The 20,355-nt window shown below is 32.9% G+C and overlaps 1 protein-coding gene across 2 annotated transcripts in view; it reads right to left on the bottom strand.

Annotated features, from left to right (window-relative positions):
• LOC124355084 (regulator of G-protein signaling 20) overlaps positions 1-18,154 on the bottom strand; it is a 403,888-nt gene extending 385,734 nt beyond the window's left edge. For both annotated transcript variants that reach the window (XM_046806023.1, XM_046806024.1), the window contains exon 1: positions 18,018-18,154. The gene's annotated coding sequence lies outside the window, so the exon portion shown is untranslated. The remainder of the gene's footprint in view (positions 1-18,017) is intronic.
• Between the last annotated feature and the right edge of the window lie 2,201 nt (positions 18,155-20,355).

Below are 20,355 nucleotides of genomic sequence, written 5' to 3'. Positions count from 1 at the left end.
TCACCCCACGGTCCCGGGTCCGGATCACGGTTCGGTCACGGCACTTACACATGCTAACTAATAATCTGAGTCTAGCCTAAAATAATCTCATGAATTGTTGTTTAACAATAATGAGTATTGGTACTTATCAACAGCTATGTATATCAGTTTAAGTGCCGTTTCTGGCAGCTAAGTAGAATCCTCTCAGCTTATCACCCCACGGTCCCTGGTCCGGACCACGGTTCGGTCACGGTACTTACACATGCTAACTAATAATCTGAGTCTAGCCTAAAGTAATATCATGAAGTTCCGAATTTCAACTTAAGTGCCTCAAGTATGATTTTTTACCTATACTGGAGATTTGAAAGTTGGGAATGCTTTGCAAAAATGGAATAGTACTCAACAGTCCTAATTTAATTTTTGTATCGATGGGTACAACTTTATGATATTACAATATTATTTTTTAGGGGCTAAACCGCGTTTGACCCTAATAGTGTCCATAAAACTTTTTCTCACTGCCAATGATGTTTCTGTAGTGATAACCGATTTATTTCTATAAAAAAACCAACGTGCAAAAACCAATAAACACCGTCAACTTATCAACGTGATTAAGGAACCACTGGATCGGGGATGAATCGAGCTCTCAAAAACTTTGCACATCATAAAATAAGTTGGCCATTTTTAGATTTACATACTATTCTCCATTTCATCCTGAACACACATATATATATATATATATATATATATTAATATATATATATATATATATATATATATATTACATCATATACATTGTTTTTATATGTATTTTAGTGAATTAAAAAAACCATTTCGAGGAGCTTTAAAAAGCCTAACAGTACAGGATAAAATGACCGCAACTGAAAAGTTTATTTATATTACTGTCCAGTTTAAATATGAAAATCTATGTAAGAACATTTATTATTACGACTATTCTAATCATGTCTATGTTTAAAATTCCTATTTCCGTGTAAATAGGAATCTGCTGCAAATAACTATCTGCTTGTAACTATAACTATCTGCTTGTAACTATAACTATCTGCTTGTAACTATAACTATCTGCTTGTAACTATAACTATCTGCTTGTAACTATAACTATCTGCTTGTAACTATAACTATCTGCTTGTAACTACGAGCTGAGTGCAGTTCGAAAATAGACTGGATTCAAAACTGTTGTGCAAAAAGGTAGCTGTGTATCAAACACAGTGACTGGATTAATTTCCTGAACACATGAAGCGTGGCACCGCTCGTTGGCTGAGAATTGGGTCACTGGTAGACCGGTAGTGTCACACGAGAAACATAAAATAATCGTCTCTCTTTCTCTCTCTCTCTCTCTCTCTAACTCTTACCACAACCGTGTTCAGGGGAAAATTTACAGGCGGGTGTAAATCTGCTCTGGAAACCTTATTTTTCTGTAAATAACGGAGAATTTACTGCCCAGCAAACCGTACTCGACCATTACACCTTTCGATATTGTATCATAACATTTAGCCGTGAGTGCCTGTATTTTATTTTAGTAAAATGGAGAAATTTCAATCAACTTGAGAGATCTAGTTGCCTGTCTAGTGGGGATAAGTAAGAAACTGACTGTAATAAAACTATTTTGAGTTTGATTCATTGAGAACAGTGAAACTTTAAACCCTTGTCTGCCCTTATTTTTAATTGTATAATTATGGGAAATTTTTGATTGAAAAGATGTTATTTAGTCGCATCCAAACTCTTTTAAGTTTTTGTTATAAAGTTTTAACTTTTTGAATATTCAACGAGGTACAACAATTTTGAGGTTTTGTTCTGAAAACCCATTAAAATATTTAAAATAATATTTAAAATAGTTCTTTTGAGATAGATCCTTGTATTCGCCATAATAGGCGTATACGATTACCAAAAGGCCTCCAACCCGAATCCTCACATAAAAAATTAAATTGGTCAAAGCATTACTCAAGTAAATTATTGTTATTAGAGAAAAATCCTGCAAAAACTTCTGCAACCAACCCACTGTGAAGTTGAATTTCCATGACAAGTTAAAATGGTTTCCAAGATCATCGATTGAAATTTTGTCATGTACCTTTAGACTGGCCCTTATATTAATAAGAAAAGTTGTAGGTAAGGAAGAAAATCCCATTTCTGATTTGCTGCTCAAAACACTGGCTTCACGATTAAAGCCAGTGTCAAAAACGTCAAAAACATGAAATGCCCTTAGCAATGGCATGGCCATTTTTTTCCATGCATTGATTTTTACTATCTCGCTTTAAATTATAGTAAAACATAAACACACTTAATGTTATTGATAGTTAAATGGTTGATGTTTGATTGCCTCATAACCTTCATTCAAACTCAACCAGTTTTGTATGATCCAAAGCACGGGCGAACTGTGGCAATTATAATCTAAATGGAAGAATTCTTTGAAAAATTAGCTTAAGTGCTACACACTAAAGTGAGGTGAGCATCAGACTGAGCATGTGAAATCCCGGATATATCTAGACGTAAATTTCCTAACGCATAACCTTTATTCTAATGTCGTAACGCATTTTCAAAAAATAGCAGTTGAATAAAAAATTAAGAGATGGGAGTCGGAGAATAACTGGCCGGGTAATCAGTTTTTAACACAAAGTAAAGCAATCGAGAAGATTGAGCAAAAATGTAATGTGAAATAAAAAATATTATTATTTTAATATTTTTTTATTTTTCTACTATTGTACTAAAATCTATACATTTCTATAGATTTTTGGGCAAAGAAATACACAATTCATAAATTTTTTTAATGAAATGTTTCCTAACTACCCAGAGAGAGGGACCAGAGTTATCTCATTGAAAATTAATTTCATTACCCCCTGTAATGTCCCTACAGGGCGTTTATTTAGCACTAAATGTTCACATAAATAGTCGAGGCTACGCTAATCTCCCTAAAGATTAGTCAAGAATCTGTTCAAGAAAGAAATAGCTCTCTAACTCATTTTAAATTAACTGCCATAGCTTACCTTAACGGTATATATTTATTTATTTGAACGTTATCAGTAAGGCCAAATCTAAAGGTTCATGTCAATGTTTTAAAACTAAAAAAACTTCTTGCCATTTGGAACCCCCTGAAAACCCTTACCAGGAAGGTCCTGTAGAAAATAAACTTTTAAGGATCTTTTGAGCTATAGAAGCTGCTAGTCTGTTTGAAATTTTCCTGCATCTAAAATTGCATTTCCAGAAATACTTCAGAGCCTAAAACCGCTCTTGGTAAGTTTTTGCATCTTGAAAGGTTTTCGAATATCGAGTAAAAATCCCATGAGAATAAATTAATAATATTTCAGCTACCATAAAATACAATTATTTATTTTGACTGTGCCGGAAGGACTATTTATTCTTGATCCGTTATTAGTTTTATTTTCCGTAATAGGTACAAGCTAATCGCTTGGTGCTGCGCTCGGAAACACAAAGGATGGAGAAATTCCACTTAAATTGGGGGGCTTTTGAAGCTCACATTCTTGGTTCCTCGCGGTAAGGCCTAAGGGAGCTGTAGCGTGTCTTTTACTCTTCTATTCTTCAGAAGAGATATTTCAAGGTAACTCGATTATATCAGATGTCTCTACTGGTTTATCTCAATCCCAGCTAATATTTGGTATAGACAGAATTCTTTACTTTTTAAGTGTCTAACTTGCCCAACGATAAAGTACTAAAAGTTAAAGAAACTTTAACGCTATTCAAGTACAATCTATCTCAAAAGATAACTTGTAAAAGGTTGGATATTTCTAAAGACACCACAGGTTGGCTATTTGTTTCGAGTTAAAACACCTGAACTCCATCTATTCTTAGGTGACTGAAAAAATATTTAATTGTATTTGAAGCGATAAAACTTAATTTTACATTGAAGTATTACAACTAATTTATTTATTTAAATTCGCACGAATAACCATTTTGTGATTTTACAATAACTTAAAACGTCTAAAATATAGTGACAAACAATTGCTAATGCAGTATGAGTTATAATAAGTAGACATGGGTTAAGTAATAATAATCAAGTAACAGCTGACATTAGTCTATGATATTGACATGAATTTGGCACATCTAAATTCAATTTCTGCACGGTCAATATTAATTCCTATTCCAGATCACTACTAGTTTCGTCCTGACGGGATTTAAAACTGATTAAAAATAAATTGATTACATTTTTTCTAGCTACCAAAGCCGTAGTGTAATTTAATCCTGGATGAAAATTAATCTTTCTGTTGATTCTAATTATAACCTTTACTCAATTACATTTAGCCTTACCTTATATTAACTTTTAAAATAAATTACGTAAAACAGATTGTAATACAAATTTTGCTCAAGAAACGTCAAAACTAATTGACTTTTTAAAAGATAAATTAAACTTAACAATTACAAACGATAAAAACATAAGTACAACGAGATATGGAACAATAGGTTCTTTGTTAACATGATTCTTAGCAAGATTTTATTCCAGAATTGTTATATCTTATTTCAGTTACCATAAACATTGCAACATATGCAATTTCATTTTCAGAATATAATGATAATGAATATGAAGTATTTATTTTTGAAATACAAGATTGCAGTGAAAATGATGCTGAACATATTACAGAAACTAATATAAACGATAATAATGAAAATTAATAACTATTTATTACTGTAATATTCAGAAGTCAGTGATATTTGTAATATATGAAATATAAAATATTTACAAAAATATGTATAAAATTAATATAAAGTAAAACACTTTTTGTGTTAAAAATTGTGTGTCTCATACTATTTAAAAATATTTTAAAAAAATTATGGTTGCCTGTAAAGTCGGTTTTACGGGCGAAGATTTTACGTGACAACGTCTTTTTCTCGGTAGAATATTTATTGATATGAATATTATTAAATTGCACAATAGGAACAAGGAATTGAATGAAAATAAGAATTGCACACATTTTAACTATAGAAATATATTTTGTTTACTAAAACATTGTACATAATTTGAAATTAATTAAAATTTGTTATTGTAAATGGTAAAGTTGAATAAAACATTTACTAAAATTGGAATTTGAAATTCTTGCTAAACACAGTTAAATTCTAACTCCGCGCGTGGTGATTGGTCGGTTTAGTTCGTTTGTTTGGTCGCACTGTTATGACAGGTTAGAGGTTATAATTTGTTATTTTAAATGTTTGACTAGCAATACGCGCTGTTTCTTCTCAATCGACTGAATTACGATTGATTGCAGAGTGATTTAAACTAATAATTTACTTAACACTATCAACATTTGTCAATAGTATGACATAACCTATAAACTCAGTTTCTCAACTTTTGTGTCAATCTAACAATTAATCAATCAATCATAGTTTACGATAATGAAATAACAGTGTACAATTATTTACCTTTATTGTTGTAGTTGTTGTAAATGACGAATCTAAGCACTCCACATTTTCACGAATAAACATAGTTATCTGCTTTATCCCGTGCGGCGGACCCACAGTTATCTGCTTTATCCCGTGCGGATCCCGTGCGGCGGACCCACTGGACGGGCATCGTAACGTTACCGGGCGTTACACTTTTTCATGAGTGACTCCGAGCCGCAACCTAATTTAAGACGTTGTCACGTAAAAATGATCAATTAATAATTAGTAAACGTACTTTTTCAAGATATATATTCACAGCCCGTGAATTAGTCACTTCTGTCAGTCAGTCTGCCGTGACTGCCTTTCCATTTTTTACGAAACGTTCCTTACAAATTACAAATTACACAAATTTTCAGAGAAAATCTTAGCAAAAGTTGTCCAAGTTTCGCATAGAAATGTCACTACTCATATCGGTGATTCACGCGTTAGGTATTATTAATGCCTCCAAATGCCTTGTATATAATGTATAGCCTACTGCAGGTAAAACACTCGGGGCTTTCATATAACTTGATTGTAACCAATTTTGAAAGATTTCGTTTTCTAAAATTTAAATTATGTACTTCTTGCAAAACTGTTTATGGTTAGAAAAACTTCCTTTTCGTGTACTTCCTTAGTTCTCTTATAAAAACATGAACATTTTAGAATGTTTGTCCTAACTGTTATACTAGGTAAGAGATAAAGGATATGTAAGAGACTGTGGCGGTAAATGTAAGTTATTTTCTGTATAGTATTGTAAACACTAACCAAATTCTCCGTAAATTATTTAGATAATATTATATAAATTTATTAGTGTACAACGTCTATATCCCTCCAAATATATTTATTTTCCCCTTGAAAACTAAACCGGAAGAAATTATTTACTATTATGCAATTAATAATAATTTAATTTCTAATTTTAGATTATTCGAATTGTTTTGAGACCTTTCATTGTATTAGGCTGGCTAACAATATACGCTGCAAGGACGTAAATTTCAACTTTCAAAAATGTTGAAGGGTTTTGGAATCTGGATCATGATTGACGAGGATACATCACCTAAAGTTTCGGAAAGTTTATCATGAGGGTGAATACAATATACAGATTTCAATGAAATTAATTTTAACATTAATAATAATTTTAGAGTTATTTAAACTAAAACTGGTTTAACTTCTGTAAAGTGTACTTATTGATTTACCTTAGTATAGCAATGTTTATTTCTTTGGAAAACCATTCTCACAATCTTTTCAATTTTTCCATCTATACAATAAATAACGAAATCATTTTCTACTCGTCAACGCCAATTCTTCCGAAAGTAGGTCGAAACTGATCGATACAACCAGTGTGCAAGTATCACTAACTGCTCGACACGTAACTATGGTATTGTGTATCACTCAGTGTGTATTGTGGATATGATGCAAATAGGACACAAATTGTCAATTCTTCCGAAAGTAGGTCGAAACTGATCGATACAACCAGTGTGCAAGTATCACTAACTGCTCGACACGTAACTATGGTATTGTGTATCACTCAGTGTGTATTGTGGATACGATGCAAATAGGACACAAATTGTCAATTCTTCCGAAAGTAGGTCGAAACTGATCGATACAACCAGTGTGCAAGTATCACTAACTGCTCGACACGTAACTATGGTATTGTGTATCACTCAGTGTGTATTGTGGATACGATGCAAATAGGACACAAATTGTCAATTCTTCCGAAAGTAGGTCGAAACTGATCGATACAACCAGTGTGCAAGTATCACTAACTGCTCGACACGTAACTATGGTATTGTGTATCACTCAGTGTGTATTGTGGATACGATGCAAATAGGACACAAATTGTCAATTCTTCCGAAAGTAGGTCGAAACTGATCGATACAACCAGTGTGCAAGTATCACTAACTGCTCGACACGTAACTATGGTATTGTGTATCACTCAGTGTGTATTGTGGATACGATGCAAATAGGACACAAATTGTCAATTCTTCCGAAAGTAGGTCGAAACTGATCGATACAACCAGTGTGCAAGTATCACTAACTGCTCGACACGTAACTATGGTATTGTGTATCACTCAGTGTGTATTGTGGATACGATGCAAATAGGACACAAATTGTCAATTCTTTCAAAATTCAATTTAATTTGTTCAATGAACACAAGTCGAGCAGAACACGTGTTTGTTACATTTTCAAACAAGTTTCTAGGTTTTCTCAGAAAATTATTAAAATACAAAAACTTTAAAGCTTCATTTTGAGCTGTTTCGGCTCATGTTTAACTTAAGCCACAATAGCATTGGAATCACAATTTGTAAACTTTGTCATAGGTAGTTTCCGGTACTATTGAACTTAAATAAAAATCTCAACTTTTTAAACTACTGTATTTCCATGACTGCCTTCCGATAATACATGTTGTTAATGTGTAGTTACTGATTGTGTTGAACTTTTGAATCGATAATATCGTTGACCTTTAACAATATATTGAAAACATAACTTTAAAGCTTTGTTATAAGCAGTTTCTTATCATGTTGAACATTGGAATCACTATTTATGTTGAACTTCGACAATATATTGAAATATTAATTTTAAAGCTTTGTTATAAGCAGTTTCTTATTGTGTTGAACTTAATGCCTTAATGTCACGATTTTAAAACTTTTTAAAGCTTTTTCTAACTATGTTGAACTTAAAGAATTTCTTGAAATAAACTTTAAAACTGTTACCAGTTAATATCTTGATACGATATCTTCTCTTATAACAAAGTACACGTTCTTCCACGATACTTACCACGCACCGAATATAAGTAAGAAATGTTATGAATTGAAACATTGACAGTCCAGTATCAATGTATTCTCCAACGTCTAATATTCAGCAACGTAGAACAAATTGAACAAGAATAGTGAAACCGTCGTGTTTAAAAAATATTCAACCAGAATTATTTATTTCAACTTAAATTTAAATAATATTTAAGATGCATATTACACTCAAAACCTGTAGTCACTCTCAAATAGGCGTGAATAAAATAGTTTTCATTCTAGAGCTAGTTAATGAAGAATTCATTTACTTTTTACTACTAAATAGTCGTGCAAAGATGCCTTTAGGGAGCTTGGATTGCTGATTCTTCCCTGTCTCTATATTCTCGAGGTGGCCTTGTACTGCCGACTAAAATGCGAGTTGGTACGGGGCAGGGATGTCCACCAATATGGGACTAGAGGCAGGGATAACTTTCGAGTCGAACAGCACAGAACGGCAGCTTTCGAACACTTACCATCTCAAGTTGGAGTCGGACTAATCAATAGGCTCCCTGAGGGTATCAAACAACTCAATGAAACAAAAAAATTCAAAACTCGACTAAAACATTTTCTTATGTCAAAGGCATTTTACTCAACTGATGAGTTCATGATGGGCCGCTGGGATGAACATTTTTGAAATTAACAACAACCACGAAACCCCCGGTTCTGATACATACAAGAATCGTATTGCATTGTATGTATTTACCTTGACCAACATCATTTATCTCATGTACTTATGTACTTTATATAGTTACGTTGACGCATGCCATGCAATATTATAATTGTTTCACGCAATAAAGAATATTATTACTATTATTATTATTAACTACTACTACTACTATATAACAGTGTTTATTACAAGGTGTGTGCACGCTCATCTACGACTCGTGATGGAAACCTTCAGGGCTCTATACGCGTCGCATAAATATCCGCCTCATCCGCTACACAACCATCTTAGATGACTCATGAGTGTCATAGCTCGTCTAGAAAATCCCGTCGGAACCTGGTGTGCTGCGTTCACCGACGACATCCTCGCTCTCCACAGCCATGCAGACACATTTCCTCTGTATATGAGCACGGGATGTAATTATTAATTCAACACTAGACATTTATTATCCTATTCGTTTCAACGTCCTTCCGAAAACATTTCCTCATCTTCCAATTTCGAACACACCACTGCACATACATAAAACTAAATAAGAATTAAGCTTCCAATTCAATACTATACACAGATACTTTTTCTTTAAACAATATTTTGCTATCATTCTTTCTTTGTATTATAGTTTAAAATAAAACTATATGTATTATAGTTTAAAATTAAACTATACACTAAAATTGTTTCTATTTTAACGCTTTTCGAAATTTTAGGGCATAGTTTAAATTTTCTGCCTAACAATGTAAATAAATACCCCAAATAGCTTTAAAGAACTAAATATTTGTTCAGATAAAATATTAAAAATAATATATTAAAAATTGTATGTACTTTCAAAATACAGGTACATACTTTTTTCCATTTATTTTCCGTCATTTCACTTAGAGCTTATATATTTCCATTTAAATGGTTCAAATAATTTAGTAAGATTTGTGACTGGTGGTATCTGCTGTAAAATAAAAATATCATAAACTAATAATTGAAGGACATTCGCGCTTATTTGGGGCTTTTATCAGTAAATAAATTATAAAATAGTACCATTTTAGTTAGTCTCACGTATAATACTATATATAGGGTGTTAAATTGTTAAAAAATATATGTATTTAGAAAGAGTGGGGGGAGAGAGAAAGAGGGACGGGAGAAGAGAGAGAGAGAGAGAGAGAGAGAGAGAGAGAGAGAGAGAGAGAGAGAGAGAGAGAGAGAGAGAGAGAGAGAGAGAGAGAGAGAGAGAGAGAGAGAGAGAGAGAGAGAGAGAGAGAGACGGGAGAAGAGAGTGAGAGAGAGAGAGAGAGAAAGAGAGAGAGAGAGTGTGTGGGTGTTATTATATAATATATTCAAATTTTGTATACAAAAAATAGCCCACTCAATTATAGTAAGAGTTCCAGACCATTCATTTGATTCATTGATTCCACCTCCTATGGTCATATTTGAAATTAGCTGTTGATCTTAGTATGGATTTACAAACCCACAAGCTTTGTTTAAATCATTCCATTTTCAGACCCACTAACTTATTTATAGCCAATGTAGAAAATAATACCTATCATAGAGCTATGCTGCTTGTGTCAGGTTGGGTCGAATGACAAACGTAAATTTGGGTTCACAAGACTAAATCTTTTTTCAAAATTTTGTGAAAACCGGTCATAAAATATGGCTGTTGCAAGTAGCTAGGAAATATTTGCGGGGGGAGAGAGATCCAGACAACTGATATTTTCCCGTAGTGGACAGATAGCAAAGACCCATTTTGTTCCTTAAAAAGTTCTTGGCCGGTTTCTTTGTTGAGAGCGATCTTTCATCAGTAAATTTCAGTAATACCAAATAATTTAAATAATAATAATCTTTTACTAAAAAAAAATTGAAAATTTGGGGGGTCCGGGCCCCTTGGACCCCATCGCTGGCTACGCCCTTGGGCAGTTTTTGGGTGTACAGACAGACAAATACAGGAGCTGTTCGCAGTATATATTACCATTAGCTAATTAATCATTTGTGAATTATAAATTATTAGAGGATTAACTATTTAATGAAGTTTTTATCCATGGTCGAGTTAAAAGATAGGAACTGTGCAAACGTTGACATGCTGCTGCAACAGGAAATGCTGTATTATGTTAAATATAACGACTATATATTTATGAGTGAACATCGCCACAGAGTTAACTCATTTACAAGGGGCGTGCTTGTGCATGTTGTTGATGTGATACCTTGCCAGTGGAATTCCGCAACAACACTTTTGGCTGTACAGCGGTGTTACTACGCAATCACAAATTAATGGCTTCATCAAGAAAGGTGAGTGTAAAATATAAGATACCGTTAACAGGGAAGCTAATTATAAGGATTATAATTTTTTTTAACATATTAGGAACTAATATATACTTTCAATGGTAATTATTGAAAATTTTGTACTTGTTAATATCAAGAATCATAAATTATAACTGCATAATAATTGGGTAAGGCCCAGCAAGACAAAGAGTGTGTTATTACGTCACATTTTCTCAGTTTGCTTACACATTTATTTATTTTCTTGTTGCCATAATGGTTACCTGTTAGACTATTGTAAAACTTCATTGAAAGAGGAGCTCTTCTTATTAGAAAAACTATTTTCTATTATTTGTATTAAATAAAACTCACAATTATTCAATAGTTTGAATTTTTTACACGAGGCCTTTCTTTCTTTTTGAAAAAACTTTAATACATATATTAATATTTATTTTATTGTACTTTTAACTATACAAATCTTGTATTAAGCTTTATTCAGCTGATAATTGTTTTGAATTGTAAAATATTTATACTACTTCAAATTGATGATTCACACCTGATGATGGCATCTTTGATGTTTAAAGGCCTCGTATAAAAAACTTAAAATGATTGGATATTGTGAGTTTTTTTATAACAATAATAGAAAATATTGTTAAACTTTTCGTTAACGTTCAGCAAATTCCATAGAGTGGCATCCACTAAAATCGAAATCGATGTTGCTTACGTCGAAATTTTGCATCCAAATTTCGTCACTTGATTGTCGTGGTGTTCTTCGCTAACACTCACCCACTTACAATTACTACTCGTGAACATCAGAGATGTTGCTTGGTCTGTAAAAGAATAGTGACAATCTTAATAACAAAGTATAAAGAATCGCGAGAGAAGCGTGGCACTACTAGTACTCGTATGTGCGTGAGGAGGGGTGGATATCACACGGTGATCTGTAGGTGTTTTAATTTAAACATCATTTACAACATTACATTCTGTCAACTCAGTAATTAAATACTCTATTATATGCTGCATTGAAAAATAATCTTCCACCCTTTCTCTCAATGTGCAAAATAATATTGCTCAAAACTATTTTCTTCTCTGAGTAAATTTTTGATCTACTCATTCTGAGATTCGCCTTTCAAGACCATTTTAAGACTATAGCCAATTTAAAGTTTCATTTAAGGTTTAAACTGTTAGAAGAAGTTTATAAAGAGGGAAAACTTTGGAGAGTTTTGGATCAAAATAATTATAGATTTTACAATTTTCAAAAGTACTCTTAATGAGAGGAGAATATCACCGACTTTGCTATTTTACATACATTTATAAAAAGCTTAAAGTTAACTTAAATTAATAGCACATATTTTCCATATTTGAAGTTCGTTCTTAGAGTGATCCAATATGAAAGTCCGGCTAGACCCTAGATGACTGTTTTTTGTGTGATTTCTTTGTGTATTTTATGTATATATATATATATATATATATATATATATATATATATACATATATATATATATATATATATATATATATATACATAAGAAGCCTCTGAGCATTTATTTTCTGCATACAGTATATATATATATATATATATATATATATATATATATATATATATATATATATATATATATACATATATATATATATATACATAAGAAGCCTCTGAGCATTTATTTTCTGCATACAGTATATATATATATATATATATATATATATATATATATATATGTTTATTTATGTACTCATATTTAATATCCTCCTTCTTTAGACCTCTCTGAATAAACATAATCAAATATACCACACTCCGATGTCAATATTTTAACACATATTTTTGTAGTTCATAATCAGTTTTAAATACTCGTAGTTTAAAATCTTTAACAGGAAATTCTCGTACGAATTCTAATTATATCATAAACATAATCTCTGTAACTTTTCATAAGAAGTTAAAGTTAAATTTAAACTTTGAAAAAGCAGTTAAAGTGTGAAATTTGGTACATATTGATAAGGACAATTTACTAGAAGCAGGTATTACAAACTAGTAGCTGTTCAAAGGAAATTCAACACACTTGTTAAAAGGAAAACTTAATTAAAGTAGAATAGGATATATTAAGAGATTCTTCGAATACATACTTGTAGATTACAGAGAGTAACTGAATGTGGAAGCACTAGTTTCATCCGCTTATTGGGAAAACGCCCATTGGAACAGTTCTGTCATTGTTCCAAGTCAATGGAATGAAAAAAGTAAATCATGCCGAAATATCGTACAGTCTGCCTTCTCATATTAGACATATTTCACTGTTTCTACATAGAGTTGAGGGAATTCGTGATTGTTGAAAACAGCATTAAACTAATTTGGGCAAGGTCCCTAATGTTCTAATTGCATTTTATAATAAAAAACATAGCAGTCTCTTTTATAGTATGATTAATATTACGATGTGTATTTATAAACTCACCCCATTTTTAGCCATTCAGAAGGATATAAATCATTAAAATTCAATGAAACCTGAGAAAAATTTTATGGTTTTTTATCAAAAACTTAATTAAAGAGTAATATTATTTAAATAAAATCGTTGTCTTGATTAATCATAAATAATACCTACATGACGGATTTAATAAAAGGATTTGATAACCATGTTGTTTCAATATAATCATAATTTCAAGTATTTTGTTATGCCTTTTGAAATAAATAGTGTCAGTTGTACTTATATCGCATATGTTTCATAGAAATGTGATTTGTCACGTTTTGCCAATTAATAGTAAAAAATGTCAGGATCGTTAAAAAATGGTAATATTTGGGAAAATCTCTGGTAAAACTTCAAGTAAGTGTTAATACCCAAGTTTGTTGTCACAACTCGTACACAAAAACAAATCTATTTAAAATACACTAAATAGGTGTTTATTACGTTTATGGTTTCTATCACTTTTTCATTTTTGGATATACTCTTGGATACATTTGAGGCCATGATAACACTTATTGGAGAACATTATATGCTCCTACTTTGAATTTAACTGTTTGTAATTCTGGAAAGACCTTGAACTTTTTATCCCGCTGTGTTACAGAGAAAGGTATTATGAATTATTCACCCAGGCTAACCTTGTCACGTACTGGACAAAAATACCCGACCTGAGCTGTAGTCTATAAACGGAAGTCCCCAGAATATGAATTCCAAGTTCGACCATCGTCAGTAACGTGACATACTTTCATGCTGAGCAATAGTTATTGTTTAGTCGTATAATCGACTATACAATATTAAGTACGTATACTTAGTTGTATAATCAAAAAATTAATTACACAAATAATATCAGGTTATTTTTACTTCTATTGCGAATGTTAATCATATTGCTTAGTTTAAGAACGTAAAGTGTAGTTCTGTCAATTTCTCGTATTGTAACCTTTGATTACGAAGGTGGGTAGTATAAAGTATGGAGAGTTGTTTTAAGATACATTTGAGCTAAATAATAGTCCGTTCCCAACTCTCCATATACTACAATTACAGTGAGTAATTTAAAACTTCATTACATTTTAATTTTAAACTATAAATTCTCAATTAGGACAATTGGCTGAGCGTTAGCGAAGCCTATCACTAATAAAGGGGGCTGGAAAAATTTTACTTCCGCTTGTTTATCTAACTGTCTGCCCGATATATCGAAAACAAACTAAACAATAGAATTTAATTGTGCACTAAGCTTCATTTCTCTACGAGGTTACTAAGTTCGGTTGTGGTGCATCATATTACTCCCTAAGATTTGGCTGAGCGTTAGCGAATATTTTTACATTGGTCTTATGGGTAACACGATAACAACGCGAACATATCAGAATAAATAAATTTATAAGTAACTCATTACACTCATAATAGATTCAAACATGTGGCTTATTAATACTTGCACCCTAACTATCCTAACTCATACATCATTTTATAGTGACTTTGTGTGTACATTTTTATTATTTAAACTCTGATACGAAAACTGTGAACAAAGATCTAAATGTGACATGTGGCTGGATATGTCAAGAAAGACTTTATATGTAGACTTTAAATTTTGCATGAATGAGTTATAGGTTGCGTGTTTAGTATCAACTTCTTTATTCGTTACGATTATCTGACTATCCGCAAGCCATCTCAAGAAAGAATTGAGCTATAGATTTGAAATTTTGCATGCAATCTCAACGAAACCTGGTACGACATATGGTGTGGCGTATTTCTACTTTGTTTTAATAGTACAGAATAATTTATTTCTATTTTTATCAAGTGAAAATAAAATGGAAAATTATTTTTAACACCTTTGTCTTTAAAATATATGTTTTCAGAACTATTTTAATCCCTAAAAACGTCTTGCTATTCAATTCTGTGTTAATTTTTTTCGCTAAGCCGTGCAATTTTCGGGTGCAGCCCAAGTATTATTGTTACAAAACCCCTTATTTCAGACAAAACGATTGAATCGTGACGATAACTTACTCTACGTCTACAGGGATCTGGCTAACATTTTTTGCTCTTTGTTATAGCCTAATGTAGTTTTCAGTTTTTCGTTGTACAATTATTACTGCAGACTAATTACTTGAATAATTTCATAAGACATGATGGCTTTTCTTTATATTTTTTATTTTTTATAATTACTGTATCCCTAGACACTGACAGTTTCCGTTGTACGGGTAGTACCAATGGTTTAATTACGTTTTCACAAAATTTAGTGCAGAATTGCTGACAAACTACTCTTAAATCTGAATACAGTTTAGGATAGTGTTAAAAAGTGCCTGAAGGTGTAATCAATTTTGATTTGCATTGAATTATTTTTATTTTATTATTTGAATTTTTCTTAATAGAGAAAAAATATAAAACATTTGTAATATCAAGAGAAATTTAATATATAGAGGCTTTTGGAATCTTTGAATCCGCCTACATAAAAATGACTGAAGGTGAAAATGGGAAGTACAAGTACTTTGTTTGAAAATGAGTCAACAAACAGAAATCTATTATTTAGTATAAAACTTCGGACGTTTTAGATCACAATTTCAGTGATTCCAACAACCATTCGGACATGAGTGTGACGTGTGGAAGAACCCCGTTTGTTCTCTTACATGAAAATACTGCCTTGTTAAATATAACTGCGGCTAAACATTCGATGAATTTACTCAATAATAAACAACTGAGTGAATTCAGACTGAACTCCTCCAGAACACCAACCCTCCTGCTAAATTTGTTTGACTCGCAGTCTCAACTGGATGAGAACAATAATAGAATTATGCATGTTTATGACTACCTGGCTAAAAATAAAAGATTGTTGTTCGTTGATTCTTCAACTGAAGTCACAGATGTGTCATGTACCGATTTGCAATTTACGAGAACTGAGTAATATAAGAGTTTATATCTTAATAAATCTGTATTTATTTATTTAGTTCAAATTTTATCATTCATTAATTAATTATACGTTCCTTAATGGCGCTTTTTAAATATGCCTAGGAAGGAAAAGCGTTTTATTATTTTACAGAGTAGTCATACATGACTTAATAGATTAGAAAAATATATTAGCTTCCAACTGTCAAACACCAACATAAACACCATCTAAAAAACGAGGATGTTGCCCAAAATATGTTTCTTTATTATTTTAATCTTAAAGTTTATTCGCTTTGGATGTTTTCGATTAAGATGCAAATATTAAAGAGGCATTTAATACATTTGACCTGAAATTAATTCTTCCAAATGGCATCTGAGCTGTTTCGGACTCGATAGACCGAAATTGAGAGAAGAATGCAGTAACGCTGACTAATGTGGGAACATAACGGGGGAGTGTTTATTATCGTGGGGTCTCAAGTGTAAATAAACACAGGTTGGCGATATAAACACAGCGACGGGCCTACCTCGTGCTGGTGTTGTGAAGAGCGTTAACCTACACCGGCAGGATCAATAATTCAAGCGGCTTAGCTCAGCCTGGTCGGTCGGTTGTTGCTTGTGTCGTCGGCAGACAGGCGTTGGTAGGCGACGGTCTGGTCGGAATAGAGATAGCGAGAAAGTCATTAAACTTCCCGACATGGGCTAACTGCTGGTGATTCATTCCGCTCAGTCTCGCCGATAAATGGTTCGTCCACGCCGTGATCCGACTGTATTAGTGTTACTGGGCGAGATTTGCTCGAGATAACTGCTCTCTCTGTCCAGCCCTGTCTGGCCTTCTCGGCTCAGATGTGGCAGAGAAATGTTCAGGTTTATACACTAATTATTTCTAGACAGAATTTGAGTTATTTGTAATTCTTACACGTAATTATAAAATACCAATTTCGTAATGTAACTTGTATCAAATCTTCAGACTTCAATTCTTATTAAAACCAAAAGTCCTTAATATTCCACAAAATAATCAACCAAAATCCTGACTTTAAATCAGAATTTTTACTTACAGAATTGATTTTCCCCCAAAGGTTTCTGGGTTACAGGTAACTCACATTATGAATCAACAGCATATAAACACCCCTCCACGCGCATGCGCTCCTGTACCGTCTTTATTTGTTGCAAAATACCCATCGGAATCGGCCGATATCTGAATTCACACTTTACCAGAAGGTACATCTTGTAGTGATAACAGTAATCAAGGAGGGTTCACACCGAGGTTCTTGTCGTTTGTTGGTCGTTCTTTGTTTGCGGTCGGTCCTAAGGAGGAATTGAATTTTTTATAAATTAGACTATACTTTAAAGGTTTTGGTTTTTGTTGTAAATTAATTTCTGGGAGAAGTACTTCTAGTTTTTAAGAAGTCTGGATTAGTTCCAGGAAAAATACTGTGATAGTGGGGAAACACCCGTAGGATACATTTACAGTCCTCCAATGCTTTTTAATAAATAAAATAATTAAAATATAATTGTTAATTATATTTCCGGTGATAAAGATAGGGTGATATGACCGGAGCGCTTTGACACCGGAGTCGGTACATCAAAGAGATTGAAGTGCATTCCAAAAGAGCATAAGGGTTGACTGGAGATGAACTCGACTTGACTGCGTACCTTGTGACTGCGGCCTCATCTACGAGCATCCTCTGGTATCCCCATCCTGACACAACCACTCTCTCACAGGACACTATCACTGCACCACGGTCCCGACGTCCGCACCGCTCGGCAGTCACCTCGCCGCTCACTGGCAAGATGGCCGCTGCTGGGGAGCTCCGAGCCCAAGCGCGCAGGCCCAGCCACAGCTGATACCTCGCCATTCATCAGTCCCACCGGCCACCTCGCCACCCAATATTAGCGATGTCATTTACACTTCGCCTACACGGATTTTTCCGAAGTCTCCAGGAAGTTGTCAGAGTACTCGTGGAGATTGGCCATTAAAGGGAAATGGTTCCGGAAATGTTTCTAAGAAACTATGACACACACTTGTGCAAAATGAATGGGGAGCTTAAGGGTTGACTAATATTAGATACCTAGAAGGAAGCAATATTATTCAAATACACAATGTTTGATGGTAATTTTCACTGGAGTTAATACTGATCAGTCAGTATTAGAGATTGGTCTATGCAACCTTGAGTCATTGTTTTTAATTGTTTTCATTTCATCACAATCTTCAAAGAATTTTTCTGAATGCAGAAAAAATATTGATCCTTGATGAACATACAATTAGATATTGTACGAATTAAAGCATTATTTTGCACCATCTTCGAATAAATCCTGCAGAGATAGACCTGAAGGAAAGGATATGTATAATATATTACTGAAGTAATTTCTTTAAGCTATACTACAGAAAAAACATGTAATTTTATAATATTATGCTTTATCTAAGAAATTTCGTTTTCCTTCGTGATATATATTTACAAAAACATATCGCTCCCTAGTTTATTGGCTGAGCGTTAGCGCATCGTTCCAAGGGCTGGAAATACTCGTTTCTACTCGTCTTTTCGCACGATATCTCGAAAACAAACTAACCTGTAAATTCATTTTGCATGAAGCTTCAGCTCTATATGTAACCAACTTAGAGTTCAATGATGGTGAATGACATTCCATGGGATTTAGAGGATTGTTACCGAACGTGTTTACATTGATCCGATGAGTAACCAAGATAGTAACAAGAAAATTGCAGGATACATAAATGTGTAAACAAACTGAGTACGGCATTTATATATATATATATATATATATATATATATATATATATATATATATATATATATAAGGCATTTAAATATGTGATATTGTAACATACTTCCCATGCATCATCAGCGAAGTCTGTTGCACAACACGTGGTATCACATATATTTACTTTGTATACAAACTAAAACATGTATATACTTGGCTTCAGTCGTTTTTCCTTCAGTCTGATTAAAAATTTTCAAAATGATTACTTCAAATACCTAAAATTCCTCGTTCAATAATAAAAACCCCAGTTTTCTTTTCTGTTTTATGGAAGGTATCTTAAAGGCAGTGAACCATAAAATTAAAAATTATCCCAACCAGAAACCATTTTAACAGGAATAACTTTCATTAGCAAATGTCATTATCGCGCAGAATTTCATTTATCGCGGGCGGCCGCATGGTAATCTCGTGTGAACGCCCAACCACCAGACTGTTTAACGTAGCCAAACACCGGTTCATTTTTGGTTATTACTGACATAAAGACTGGTACTTCATACTATAAATCGTTTATTTGATATGTTTAAACACACAAATAAACCAGCTAAATCTGAACGTAACCCTCGTTATTGTAGCTTTGCTGGTTAGTTTATGGTTAACTATCAAACTCAGGTATCTAAACCTATTGATCCAAGAGTAGATCAACCTGAGAGCCGAAGCTCACATATATCATTAAATTCAATAATAAAGTTTGTCTTTCTTTGCCACAATGAAATGCTCAGTGATTTACAGAACTTTTATACGCCAACGAAGATTGGATAAACATTTATATTTGGGTATATTTCCTGAATTGCCAATATTTTTCCACTCCAAGAAGTACTCATGACTATTAGCAATCCATCGATGTTATCTTAGCCTGATACGTGTTGGACGGTTAAGATACTGTCTAGCGCCCACTTAGCCACAAAACAATGTACAAAATCTGCGGAGCTCAACTCGGTTACGTCTTCATTGCTTCAGGTAAACTTTGTAATAAAAACAACAGGCTTATTAAATTTTTTAACTTACAATCAATATCGTATCAATATTATGTAACAATATTTTATTACAATCAATTTTACTTGGTACAGTCGGTCTTCGGTTTGGCAATTTTGTTTTATTTTAAAATATACTTCTGGGCCCAGCCCTTTAAATACCTTTTCTGAGGACAGTAAAAATGAAAATTTCTCGGAAATTATAATTTCTCGGTGAGTAGTGAGCATTTAAAGCTGTAAGAGAA

This window comes from Homalodisca vitripennis, chromosome 2 (genome assembly GCF_021130785.1).
Source record: "Homalodisca vitripennis isolate AUS2020 chromosome 2, UT_GWSS_2.1, whole genome shotgun sequence".
Lineage (NCBI taxonomy): Eukaryota > Metazoa > Arthropoda > Insecta > Hemiptera > Cicadellidae > Homalodisca > Homalodisca vitripennis.
The sequence above is the reverse complement of the archived record's forward strand: the minus strand, read 5'-3'. Positions and strand labels throughout refer to the sequence as shown.